This window comes from Leuresthes tenuis, unplaced genomic scaffold (assembly GCF_036924035.1).
Source record: "Leuresthes tenuis unplaced genomic scaffold, fLeuTen1.0.hap1 SCAF_13, whole genome shotgun sequence".
Taxonomy (NCBI): Eukaryota; Metazoa; Chordata; class Actinopteri; order Atheriniformes; family Atherinopsidae; genus Leuresthes; species Leuresthes tenuis.
This window is the reverse complement of record NW_027325367.1, coordinates 22,014,857-22,027,272: the sequence shown is the minus strand read 5'-3', so window position 1 is coordinate 22,027,272 and position 12,416 is coordinate 22,014,857. Positions and strand designations below refer to the sequence as shown.

The 12,416-nt window shown below is 37.7% G+C and overlaps 1 protein-coding gene across 1 annotated transcript in view; it reads left to right on the top strand.

Moving 5' to 3' along the window:
- Positions 1-12,416, top strand: part of opn5 (opsin 5) — a 53,846-nt gene that overhangs the window by 19,840 nt on the left and 21,590 nt on the right. The window lies entirely within an intron of this gene.

The following is a 12,416-nucleotide window of genomic DNA, read 5'->3' as shown; positions in this document are numbered from 1 at the left end:
CTCACCCAGTGGCAGCTGGGATTGGCTATCTCCTAATTACCTTCACCATCTTTTTATTTATTATGTTCTAAAGAAGAAAATAAAACATATTTTAGAGTTCAAACAGGCCTTTATGAGCTATAACATTAAAACCACTACCAGGTAAAGGGAGCAACACATCTTGATCCAATACAATGTTGTGCTGAGAAAACCTGATTCCTGGGATTTGGATTTAATTTTGACACTACCTGAACATTTCTGCAGCCCATACAGTATGGCCACACCACTCCCCTAACGAGCACCTTTTAGCAGAGGGACAGCACTGAGTCATACAAAAACACCATAGAAAGGGCTAAAAAGCATGTCCTAGAGCTTGATGTGTTCCCCTGACCTAAAATATCGGCCGATTTGGGGAGAAATTACGTAATTTTTTTAATCAATCCGATATGTACATTTTATCCGATAATAAAATCAGATAATTTAATGAAATTGGGGGAATTGTTTGCAGGCCGAGTAGCTCCAAAACAGGCCATGTTGCGCTGCTTACTATAGACCATCTATATATACATAGACGCTGACTGCTGCCCCTCACTAGAGGGGAGTGCCTACAGGGCGGCCATCTCGGAACAGTGCCACTCGCTCCTACAGTACATTACATCTATGGAGGAATGGTATTTCCATTCATCACCTACTGGTGGTCAAATAAGTCACTTATAACTTCTCCATACATTGCCTGATCTTCCCCAAACTTCAAAGGCTACACTTTGGCTCCACCCAAAACGCATACATATGACCAAACTTACACATGCTTATAGCGCCACCTACCGGTGGCCAAAAATGTCACTTTTTACGCCTGGCGGTACTCCGCCTGGCTGGGATTCTCACATCCTGCTCTACACTTGACGGACGGCTGTGCGGTGCGCATCGGACTGACTCCAGCGCATACCCCGATGTGCACACCTGCGAGGACCCATTCATGGCTGCTTACAGCTTTAATTATTATTATTATTATTGTTTGCAAAACCTGCTCCAAACCATGCCTATTACTTTAAATAGATTTTTGAAGCCTCTGTGGAAAATAGCAGTAAACATTGAATCATATCAACACTTTCATGAAGTCAGCAGGATAGGAGCAAATACTCGGTATTTGTTCAATTCAATTCAATTCACTTTTATTTATTACAGATTACAATTGTCATCTCAAGGCACTTAAATAATATAGTCCAATTCAAGCCAATTGGAATTCAATTCATTGTAATCATAATCCATTTAATTCATATAGAGCCAATTAAAAAAATAATATCCTAGCTAAGGAAACCAACAGATTGCACCGAAACTTGTCTTCAGTCCAATCTCCCGTCCTGAGCATGCCTGTGGCGACTGTGGAAAGGAACGACTCCCTTTTACCAGGAAGAAACCTCTGGCAGAACCAGACTCAGGAAGGGTGGCCATCCGCCTCGACCAGCTGGGGTTTGAGAAGACAGAAAAGAGGGAAACGAGGGGGGAAAAAAACACCATAGCACCATTCAAAGGATACCTGTTGGAACAGGGAAACACACGTTAATAACCACAATAATGTCACATATGTACATAAAATAATTTGAGAAATTAAACAGGGGGATAAGAGAGCAAAGTGAGGAAAGGTGTGACAGATGAGGTCCCCCAGCAGTCTAAGCCTATAGCAGCTTAACTACGGGATGTTTCAGGATCACCTGAGCCATCCCTAACTATAAGCTTTATCAAAAAGGAAAGTCTTAAGCCTAATATTAAAAGTCGAAAGGGTGTCTGCTTCCCAGACATTTACTTATTCCACAAGAAAGGGGCCTGATAACTGAAGGCTCTACCTCCCATTCTACTTTTAGAAACTCTAGGAACAACAAGTAAACCTGCAGTTTGGGAGCGAAGTGCTCTGTTAGGAAAATATCTTACAATGAGATCTTTAAGATATGATGGAGCTCGGTAATTAAGAGCTTTATATATGAGGAGAAGAATCTTAAAATTCTATTCTGAATTTAACAGGGAGCCAATGAAGAGAAGCTAAAACTGGAGAAACATGATCTCTCCTGTTAGTTCTCATCAGAACTCTGGCTGCAGCATTTTGGATCAGCTGGAAGCTTTTCAGAGAATATGAATACAATAGGAATACAGCCCAATAATAAAGAATTACAGTAGTCCAATCTTGAAGTAACAAATGCATGAACTAGTTTCTCTGCTCACCCTGTTGAGGGCTTATCACGCTTGTCATATATTTGGTAACAGTTTTTCACTCCACTACTGTGTTTATGCTGACATTAAGCTGTTCCGATACTACAGAACAGATACCAGGGTGACGGCAGCTTAATTTTCCTGCAATATGTTTTTGAAAGTTAAAATGCTGGACAATATGTTGGACTAAGAGTAGTTTTATATTACTAAAATGCACAAAGTGCAGTTGTATTTGGGTTGAATATGCCCAAAGAAAAGAAAATGTTTTAATTGTAAGAACTGTAATGGCTTTGATTAGTACTCATATGGGCGCTCGGAATTGGCAAGTACTAAAAGGTAAGTACTTGTACTTGGTTTAAAAAAGAATTTCGTATTGGTGCATCCCTAATGATTATGCATCACAACTCAGTGTTCTAGCTTCCCTCTCATGCCTACTGTAAGATGTGGCTTAACAGGTTTTTCTCAATAAGGCTGAGACAGGTAAAGGCCTCTTTACACTGAAACCGTCTTTGCTCCTTGTCCATCTTTTTCTTGAGTTTAGAGAAGAGGAATATGAGCAGCATGTGTAAGCAGTAGAATTTGACTTGTGCAAAGTGCAATGCTGAGTAAACAATTATTTTAAAATTCCATAAATGTAACAGATTTTGATATGATTATTAAAGATGAATTCCAAACATATAACCGGCCGTTGAAATGTGAGTTCAATACACTTGCATGCTACTTTCAATTAGTATACAATTATTTGGTTGTTCTCATCCATTATGTTGATGTTCAGACATGCAAAATATCAATAAATAGAACTATGATTTATTAACTGAAGACTGACAGCTGCAGAAGAGGAAACTGTATGTAATGACTGGGGGAAGCTGGTCTAAAGTCAGTTTTATATAATCACACGAGAGATGGACAAAGTCAGATTGAAAAAGAAATATAAATCCAAAGAGGATTTACAAGATTACTTTACCCAAAAAGGTCTGTTGCAGTGCATTACCAAATTCCTTTACGATGCATCTGCACCAGCATCAGTTGTGGCCACGGGCATTATGTTTTTTGGGTCGTTCTGTTCTCGTGAGTGTAATATCTCAGGAATACTTAGAGGGAATTTCTGCAAACGTTTGCTGAAACTTTCGCTTTAGCTTAAAGATTCACCGATTATTATTGAGTTTTCAGAGTAGCTCAGAACTTCATTCACTAATGACCAAATTGCACACTGATGTGATACAAGATGATGAAAATTGTGCAATTTTAGAGCCTATAATCAATTTGACTTTAACATTATCTTTTTTATCAATATTTTTTGTCTACAATCACACACCTACAAGCGTACAAGGGGGCAATGTGATAATGTTGTGCCCACGGAAACTTTGCGTTTGGAGAGGCTGGGGATCAACTACTCACCATCTGATTTAGATACGACCACTCTACCCACTGTACCGTAGCAATCCCACAAGACAACACTTAAGTTATGTCAGAGCTAACTTCTAAATACTCTATATGACTAGTTACAGTGCTTACAACTTGTTTAGTAGTTGAAAATATTAAGCTAGGTTTTTTAAGTTATTAAAAAAAACAAAAACATTTTACTTGTTTGGTAAAAAGTTGTTAACTTTTAGTTGTTATTAAATTAACTGCTTTCATGAAAATGTCATAAGGCTTCGATATTCATCCAAAATACATGAAAACTTTGTGTAAGTCATTAAAGTCTAATATTTTATATTAATTAGAACTGCACAGTTAATCGAATCGCAATTGCGATGTTAGTCTGCTCGATTACATTTTGTTAAAAACGTAATGTTGTTAAATAAGTGTAAGTACCAAAGTGACAATTCATTCATTCAATTGAAAAAAAAAGAAGAAGATTTTGTCAGTCTGTGCTGCGATTGTCCGGTCAGTTTCACTTCACTCAGTAGTGCCTATAATCTATTTGGTCAAATTACTTCCAAGTGTGCTGCAGAGGTATATGCGAGAGGGATGGATTTCGAGTCGAGCGACGCTGAACACAACCTGTTAGCTGAAGAAAGCAGAATACAGTTACTGGCGCTTTTACAAGTATCACGTGTATGACCCGTCTTCACAAATACATAAAGAAATCACAGAGTCATTAACACAGTGTTTTGCAAAGGACATGACATGACTCACACACATTCATACAGCACGTCTTAGGATATAACTACGTGCTTTCTAAGCATTCACACACATTCATACCCCCAATGATACACTGGGGGAGCAACGTGGGGTTCAGTGTCTTGCCCAAGGACACTTGGGCACTTCCTGGGGAAGCCAGAGTCGAACCACCGACCTTCCGATTGGTGGGCGACTGCTCTTCCTCCTGAGCTACATTATCTTTCTAACTTTTTGGAGTATCATTCCTGATCATCAAAATATATAGCTTTCATTGAAAGGCAGACTCACGATAAACAACTTCATACGATTAAAGAGAATGACAACACCTACTACTTTTAGAAATAATTTTAATGATGTTTTAGATTGATTAGTAAAATTGTCATTGACAACGTCAGCTGACCTTTTTTAGGTTGAGATTAATTTTTTTGCAGTCAGATGTATCATAGATTTTCTCTAAAAAAGTGGTGATTGACTCATATGTTCATATGTGCCCATATTTAGAGGCTGCCCCAAGTCTTAATGGGTTACACAAACAAAATAAGTAAGTTCACTATTCGTATACAAGTTTTCTCTTGTGGAATGAAACTTTTCATTTAATCTTAACCCCCAATACTCGGCTAGAAATTATACTGAAACCTGATTATTAACATAGTTTACAGAGCTATACATAGTGTAAGTTGTGTTAGGATGTGTTTTTAAATTTAAAAACTCCATTTGCAGACACTGTAAAAGCAAAACTAATAAGTGATGTTATCAAAGAAATCCCCTACATTAAAATCTGTTTTAGTGTGCTCATGATCAGTCTGTGGTTTGTTTGTTTGTTTAGACCATTTACCCTCTGGATTTCGCTAGTCAAATAAGTTAATATAACCGTTAGTAGTTGAAGTTAAGTCATCACATTAATTCAACTTTTCCAACCCAATGTGGATGTAGCTGCATAAACCAGAAAACACTGAGCAGCAGAGAGCCTCAAAGAGCAAGGTTAAATAATTCCCCATATGAAAATATTTTTTGTCTGCGAATTTTATTAAATGCAAAAATAAACCAAAATATTCTCTCTGGAGTTTAAAGTTTGAGAAACAGCAATACCCAGAACAGCTGAGTGATGGTTATACATCTACATTTTTACCGACAGATTTTTTTATTTTTTTGGGGTAAAATACCACACAGTCATTATTATTTGATTTTTTTAAAACTTTATCTGCCTGGTCAGTATGGATGTTGAAGTTTGTGTACAGCAGCAAGGGATATTGACCTGTGTATGCCCCATTAGATGCAGACACAGTCAAAGTTAAGTCAACAAAGAGCGTGTGTGTCCTGAAAGTGAGCAAAGCTGGGTAATCAGCCCATGTGTTTCCCCTGCAGCTACCATTCCTGGCTCACAATAAATGTTTTGAAACCAGTCTGCTGTCTTTTCATGCCTTGTGATATTAATAATGACATTGCAACTGTACAGTTCTACTAAAAAAAATGAATGTCTTGGTATTAACCAGGGTAGACAAAATCATATTGTAATGAATTACAGGGGATGTAAAGGCTTAATGATACTTACTTGACTGGTAACTTGGTAACTTGACTGGGTGACGATACTGTCATATATATTTAAAATTTTCAACTTTCCCCTATGATGTGATTTTAGGGAGATTGACAAAAGATGATCCTGTTTTTCCTTTGCTAAATTACTTTAAAGGAAGACTGACACATACTTTACCCACCAATGTGAGAGTTTGATCAGCTCTTTTCATAGCTGCCTCTTCCAGGTCATTTCACCTTCCTCAGCAGAAAAGATTATTAGGGATTATTAGGGATTTAATTAGGGATTAGTAGGGGTTTAATAACAGCAATTGTTAGGCCCTGTGGGATAATACCAGATGAGATCAAGCAGTTGACAATCTGTAGCAAGTATTTAGACAGATGATTAAAGCACCGTTTTAAAAACTTTGTAGGCAAAGGACCTAAACAGCAGCTGGATGTTTAATTGTGAGACAATCTTTTCAAGGGTAAATAGGTCAATGGCCTTCAATTCAGACTTCAGTGGGATAGGAAGGTAATATGTTTTGTGCAGGCTGATTTATAGAACTTCTGATTGTTTCGATTTTGTCTCTGAAAAACTCAGCAAACTCACTGCATTTACTGGCCGATAAATGTTCAGGGGAAGTTGACACTGGGAGACAAATCATCCTATCTACAACTCTAAATAAAACATGGGCATTGTTAGAATAATTTTTTATCATATCAGAGAAGTAAGATTGTGTTTTTTTAATACTAGGTTGTAATTACGCAAGGATTCTGGAGGATGTGGAGGCCTGATTTTCACCATTTGCGTTCTGCTTTCCTATATTCACTTCTTTGGGCTCTTACAGGAGCTGCATTTCTCCATGGCGCTGCCAGCTTGGGGGACATCAGCTTTTCCTTGACTGGAGAAATTTTATTAATGATATCCATGATGTTTGAGTTAAAGTCATTTAACAGTTGGTCCACACAGGTTGACATTGAGGGAGGGCTCAGTGAGATAGCCTTAATAAACATTTCAGTAGTCTTCTCATCAAAATGCAGTTTTTTAACTATTGCACCATTAGCAGGAGTTTGAGGAGCAGTCGAGATATGAAAGAACACAGAAGTGATCAGAAAGTGCAGCATCAACTACAGATACACTAGAACTATCAACACCCTTTGTGATAACTAAGTCTAGAGTATGACCTCGATTGTGAGTTGGTCCCTGCACATGCTGAGATAGCCCAAAAGTTTCCAGTACAACAGTGACTTCTTTTGCATATTTGTCCAGTGTGTTATCAATGTGGACATTAAAGTCCAGTGATAACTAAACAGTCATATTCAGTCGAAGTGAGAAACTGCTGCAGTATTTTGGTGGCCTGTAAACTGTTATAAATAAAATTTGTTCAGAATGCTTTAAGAGGTATATTGAAAGGTATTCAAAGGAGGAAAACCTGCAGCTGCTTGCACTGAAATTTGTTTCTATTGAGTGCAGCTACTCCGCCACCATTTTTTCCCATCACGGCTGACATTAAAAGTATTAAAATTAGGAGGGGTAGCCTCAATCACAATAGCTGCACTATTTTTGTTATCTAACCAGGTTTCGGTTAGGAATAAAAAGTCAAGATTATGCAATGTGATAAAATCATTGATTAAAAATTATTTATTCCCTAGTGACCTGATGTTAAGTAGTGCTGTTTTAATGGTTTCACAGACAGCCTTCTCTGTAGGTCTGGAGGTAATCTTAACACGAATCAGATCGCTTGAACGGGAGTTAGTATTAAGGTGACTAATTTGTCTTTGGCCATGCCGCCGACTATTTAACATGACTGGTATTTGTGACACAGCATGGTTTTCGGGATGTCAAACAGAGGATACAGGGGAGTAAAAGATAGGCTGGAGGTTTTCTGGGAGTTGTTGGTCTATCCCTGACACACATATTGAAAGACTGGCCTCGTTGGCTGTCACATAAGGACAACTTTTCTAGGCCATCAGTTAAACACAACAGAGTATCAGAGAAAATGGATGACACCCGCTTGCAATTGCAGTTGTTGTCCATTTTGTTTGCTCTTATTTTGTCTTCCGACCTTGGCTTGTGAATAGCGAGATTCTGGAGCCCATATCTTATGTTTGCATTAAGCAGCCGGGATCGCCCCCAGTTTGGGTGGATCCCATTGGATTTAAAGCAGCTACTACAGTTCCAGAAAATGTTAAAATTGTAAATAAAGTGTACTTGATGGGCAGAACAAGCTGTTGTTAACCACGTGCCACGAGTCTACTAAAACTTTCAATTCCTCTGTTCAATGTTGGTATAGAGCCCGATATTGTTATGTGATGCTGGAGTTTTCCCAGGAGTTCCAGCAGGAGAGTAAAATCACGCTTGAGGATTTCTGAGCCTTTTTTCAGGCATAGGATGTCATGTGACCCCGTGTGAATGACGATTTCCTTTGTAGCGGTTGGTTAGCAATGATGGTCGGGATCATTTCCGTTAGCTCGCTGACAGGCGTCTCAGGACCAAAATAGTTGTCCATTTTCGCTGTGCGGATGTCTTTAGTTATAGTGTCCCCGATGAGAATGGTGTCCGTGTCCTCGAGGTTGTTATTATGCATTTTTGTCTGTGTCGAGTCTACCTGAGCTCCGGGGATTGGGTTAGCATTAACTGTATTAGCATTAGCTGTCACCCTGATGCTGGGGTGGTTTCCTAGGCCAGTTGTCCGCAAAGGCAGCTTCAAGGGTTGTTCGCCAGCCAGTAGCTTAGCCTCCGGGCTATTGGGCAGCAAAGAGTCAATAAAATCTTCTGTGTTTCTGATTTCATTGAGGGTTTTGACTCTTAACTCCAGTTCAGTTATCTTCTTAACGAGTTTTGCACAGTTTGTACAAGCTATAGCTGTAAATCACTGGCTCATCAGATAAAAATGATTGAAAAAAAGTTTTGGTTCACTTAAAAGAAAAATAATAAAATTATATCCAAGACTTGTGGAAAGAAGTAAAATGATTTAAAAGCAAGTAAGCAATAAGCAGTAGGAGGAGGCAGACACACATATGCACTCTCCAGAAGCAAGATAACAATTTTAGATATGGAAAAACAATCTAATTGCATTTTTTTTTTAAATATTGCAGTTTGCTAAGTGATTATCTTTTAAGTTAGGGATATTTTTCAACAAATATAGGGATTATATATTTCTGTTATAGTAGACAAACTCAGCTGTTTTCAGCTCTGCAGTCACTCTTTGCTTGCAATTTTTTTAATACAACCCGGTACACCCCAAAAAATAATTTGTCCAAATTACTTAAGACACTTATGTTAACAATTTTCACATAACTGAGTCGTGTTCAAACTGATTTAATGCAATCATTACAGTGGAAATAACTAACCTATGTGAAACCAACAAGGCTGTATTAAGTCATTTAAAAAATATCTGGTAAATTTAACTTATCAGACTGTGTTCAGGTAATTAAATAGACATTCATTACACTAACCCAACTCACTCATGTAGTTTTAACTCAACTGCATTAGGTAATATCAGCTGAACAACTCCTTGTAGTTCTAAGTTAAGTTACTTGAATAAGCAGTGTTTAAATTGTTTTCATAGTATCAAACTTGTGAATTTATATGGGACTTACTAAACCTAGATATGTCAACAATTTCCACACAAAATTGTTCAGCGGGTTCAAATCAGAATACCTTAGTTCTTTGAAAAATACAATTTATTTCTAATAGAAAACCATTACAAATATTTAAAACCACAAACTTTCAACTTGTTTGACATAAAAACATGGTAACAGGGTTATTAGTACAAACTGAGTAATACCTCAAATTCAATTCAGTTTTATTTAAATAGCGCCAAATTACAACAAATGTCATCTCAAGGCACTTAAATGACATAGTCCAATTCAAGCCAATTGGAATTCAATTAATTGTAATGATAATCCAATGAAATCCAATCAATTAATTTCAAAATAATCCAATTGAGATATATAGAGCCAATTCAAAAACACTATCCTAGCTCAGGAAACCAACAGATTGCACCAATCTCCCATCCTGAGCGTGCCTAAGGCAACTGTGGAATGACTCCCTTTTAACAGGAAGAAACCTGGCAGAACCAGACTCAGGAAGGGTGGCCATCCACCTCGACCAGCTGGGGTTTGAGAGGACAGAAAAGAGGGGGAAAAGACACCATAACACCATTCAAAGGATACCTGTTGGAACTTAATGACCACAATAATGTCACATGTACATAATATAATTTGAGAATTTAAATGAGGAAAAGTGAGGAAAGGTGTGACCCACCAGCAGTCTAAGCCTATAGCAGCTTTACTATGGGATGTTTCAGGATCAAAGTAAAAATGCTTGCCTTAAAATGTTTCCCTTTATGCTATACATTTCTCATCTTTGCCCAATAATAAAAAATTTTAAAAAAATCTCTTACAGGACTTACCCAACTACCTTTCCCCTCCTCACAATTACTGTAACTGCAACAATGTTCAGTGAAACCTTAAGATATTGTTTTGATGAAGATGAACCATCAAGAATGCAGTGAGCAAATGTCAAATACAAATACTTATAATTGTGTCCTGTCACATCAGTGTTGTAGAGGTAAAAATACCAAAGCAGTGCACGTTATGTAAAATTAACATGAAGAAGAAAAAGAAATTCCACTACATTCTGTGATAAATGGACATTTTCAATAGATTGTACTAAATTTTATGAAGGGTAACTTAGAAATTGTGTTTGTGGTGCTGTGACCAAATGTTGCTAATTTGTTTTGTCATTCTCCTTGCTGCAACTCTCAATATTCACACAGTCTCCATTTCACATTGATCCCTTCTGTAACTGGTAAATTCAAACTTGTTATTTTGAGTTTGTTATTTCTTCTTCCTTTTGGAAACAGTGCATACTAACAGCTACTAACAGTGCATCTCATCCACTCTACAAAGAGTTAAACATGCAGATCCAAAAATTAGTATTCTGCCAAATGATTTGGGATCATATAGCAGATTAATTTGTTCTCCAAGTTTCCTGTGACACTCAACACTTCTCTAAAATGTTCCTTCAAATAGTTTGTTCTTCAGCACTTGGGTCTTTGTTGAGTTTGTTGCCATCTAGTTCCATCAGAAGTTTTTGCAAAGCCTCAAATGTGTACTTAAGGTTTGTTGGATAGGCCAAACAAAATGGCGACTGTATTTGCAACATTACCAAGATCATGGAACACTTCCACTCCTTCAATGATTATTCCTACATCTGCCAGGTCATCTTCAGTCTCTACACCCTCCCTCTTTATGGCAAAGATTCTCAGGATGGTCTGGTCCATGGCCTCCTGGTTGTCTTCGACATCCTCAAAAACAGAACAAATAGTCCTTGAGTTATATAATACATCACATTTTCAGTTTCTGAAAAAGTGCAATAGAAACCAAAAACTAAGATACTTACCATATAGTGTTTTTAATGAGATCTTCAGGGACCTCATTGAGGTAAACCATTAGTCCTTTCAGTACACAGGCCCTTCTTGTTTCAATGGTATCATTCAACAGCAGAGAATATGGGAAAGGTGTAAAAGGTTATATTGTTATTGCACTTGTGCAGCAATTACCACTATAGATCATCACTGTTCAACCAGTCCAACTAGTCGGGCTACTATGCCTATTTTAACTGTGTGGAGTAAGGTATGCACCGATACACTGATGGACAGTTTTCAGCCCCATGGTGACGGAATGGTTTATCTTTATTATCAAAAATAAATAAAGTAAAAACTACCTTATCCAAATTTGCCATGATGTTTCTTATTTTACGTCCTGCTGCTCCACCCTTCCTCTTGAAGATTGTCATCAGCTGTGTAGTGTGATGATCCAGCTTTTGCATGAATTTTGATCTAAGTGGGATAGTGGTGATGCAAGGCAAGGCAAGTTTATTTGTATAGCACAATTCAACGACAAGGTGATTCAAAGTGCTTTACAGAGACATTAAAACAGAAGAAATAAAAAGCATGATTTAAAATTTAAACAAAAGAAAGAAATAAGAACAATAGATCAAATCAGAAAAAAATATATATATGAAAGATAAAATCAATAGTTAAAATATGATTCCGTTTTGAAACTCAAGCTTATTCAAATGCAGCTGAAAATAAATGTGCCTTCAACCTGAACTTAAATACAGTGAGTGTTTCAGCTGATCTGAGGCTTTCTGGGAGTTTGTTCCAGACATGTGGAGCATAGAAGCTGAATGCAGCTTCTCCATGTCTGGTTCTGACTCTGGGAACTGATAAAAAAAAACGGATCCAGATGACCTGAGGGGTCTGGAAGGTTCATTTTGGGTCAGGAGGTCACTGATGTATTTTGGTCTTTGACCATTCAGAGCTTTATAGACCAGCATTAGAACTTTAAAGTATATCCTCTGATGGACAGTATGTAAAGACTTCAGAGCTGGACTGATGTGCTCCACTTTTTTGGTCTTAGTGAGGGCTCGAGCAGCTGAGTTCTGGATGAGCTGCAGTTGTGTAACTGACTTTTTGGTAGACCTGTAAAGATGCTGTTACGATAATCAAGCCTACTAAAGATGAATGCATGGACTAGTTTTTCCAGGTCCTGCTGAGACATCAGATCTTTTAGCCTTGATA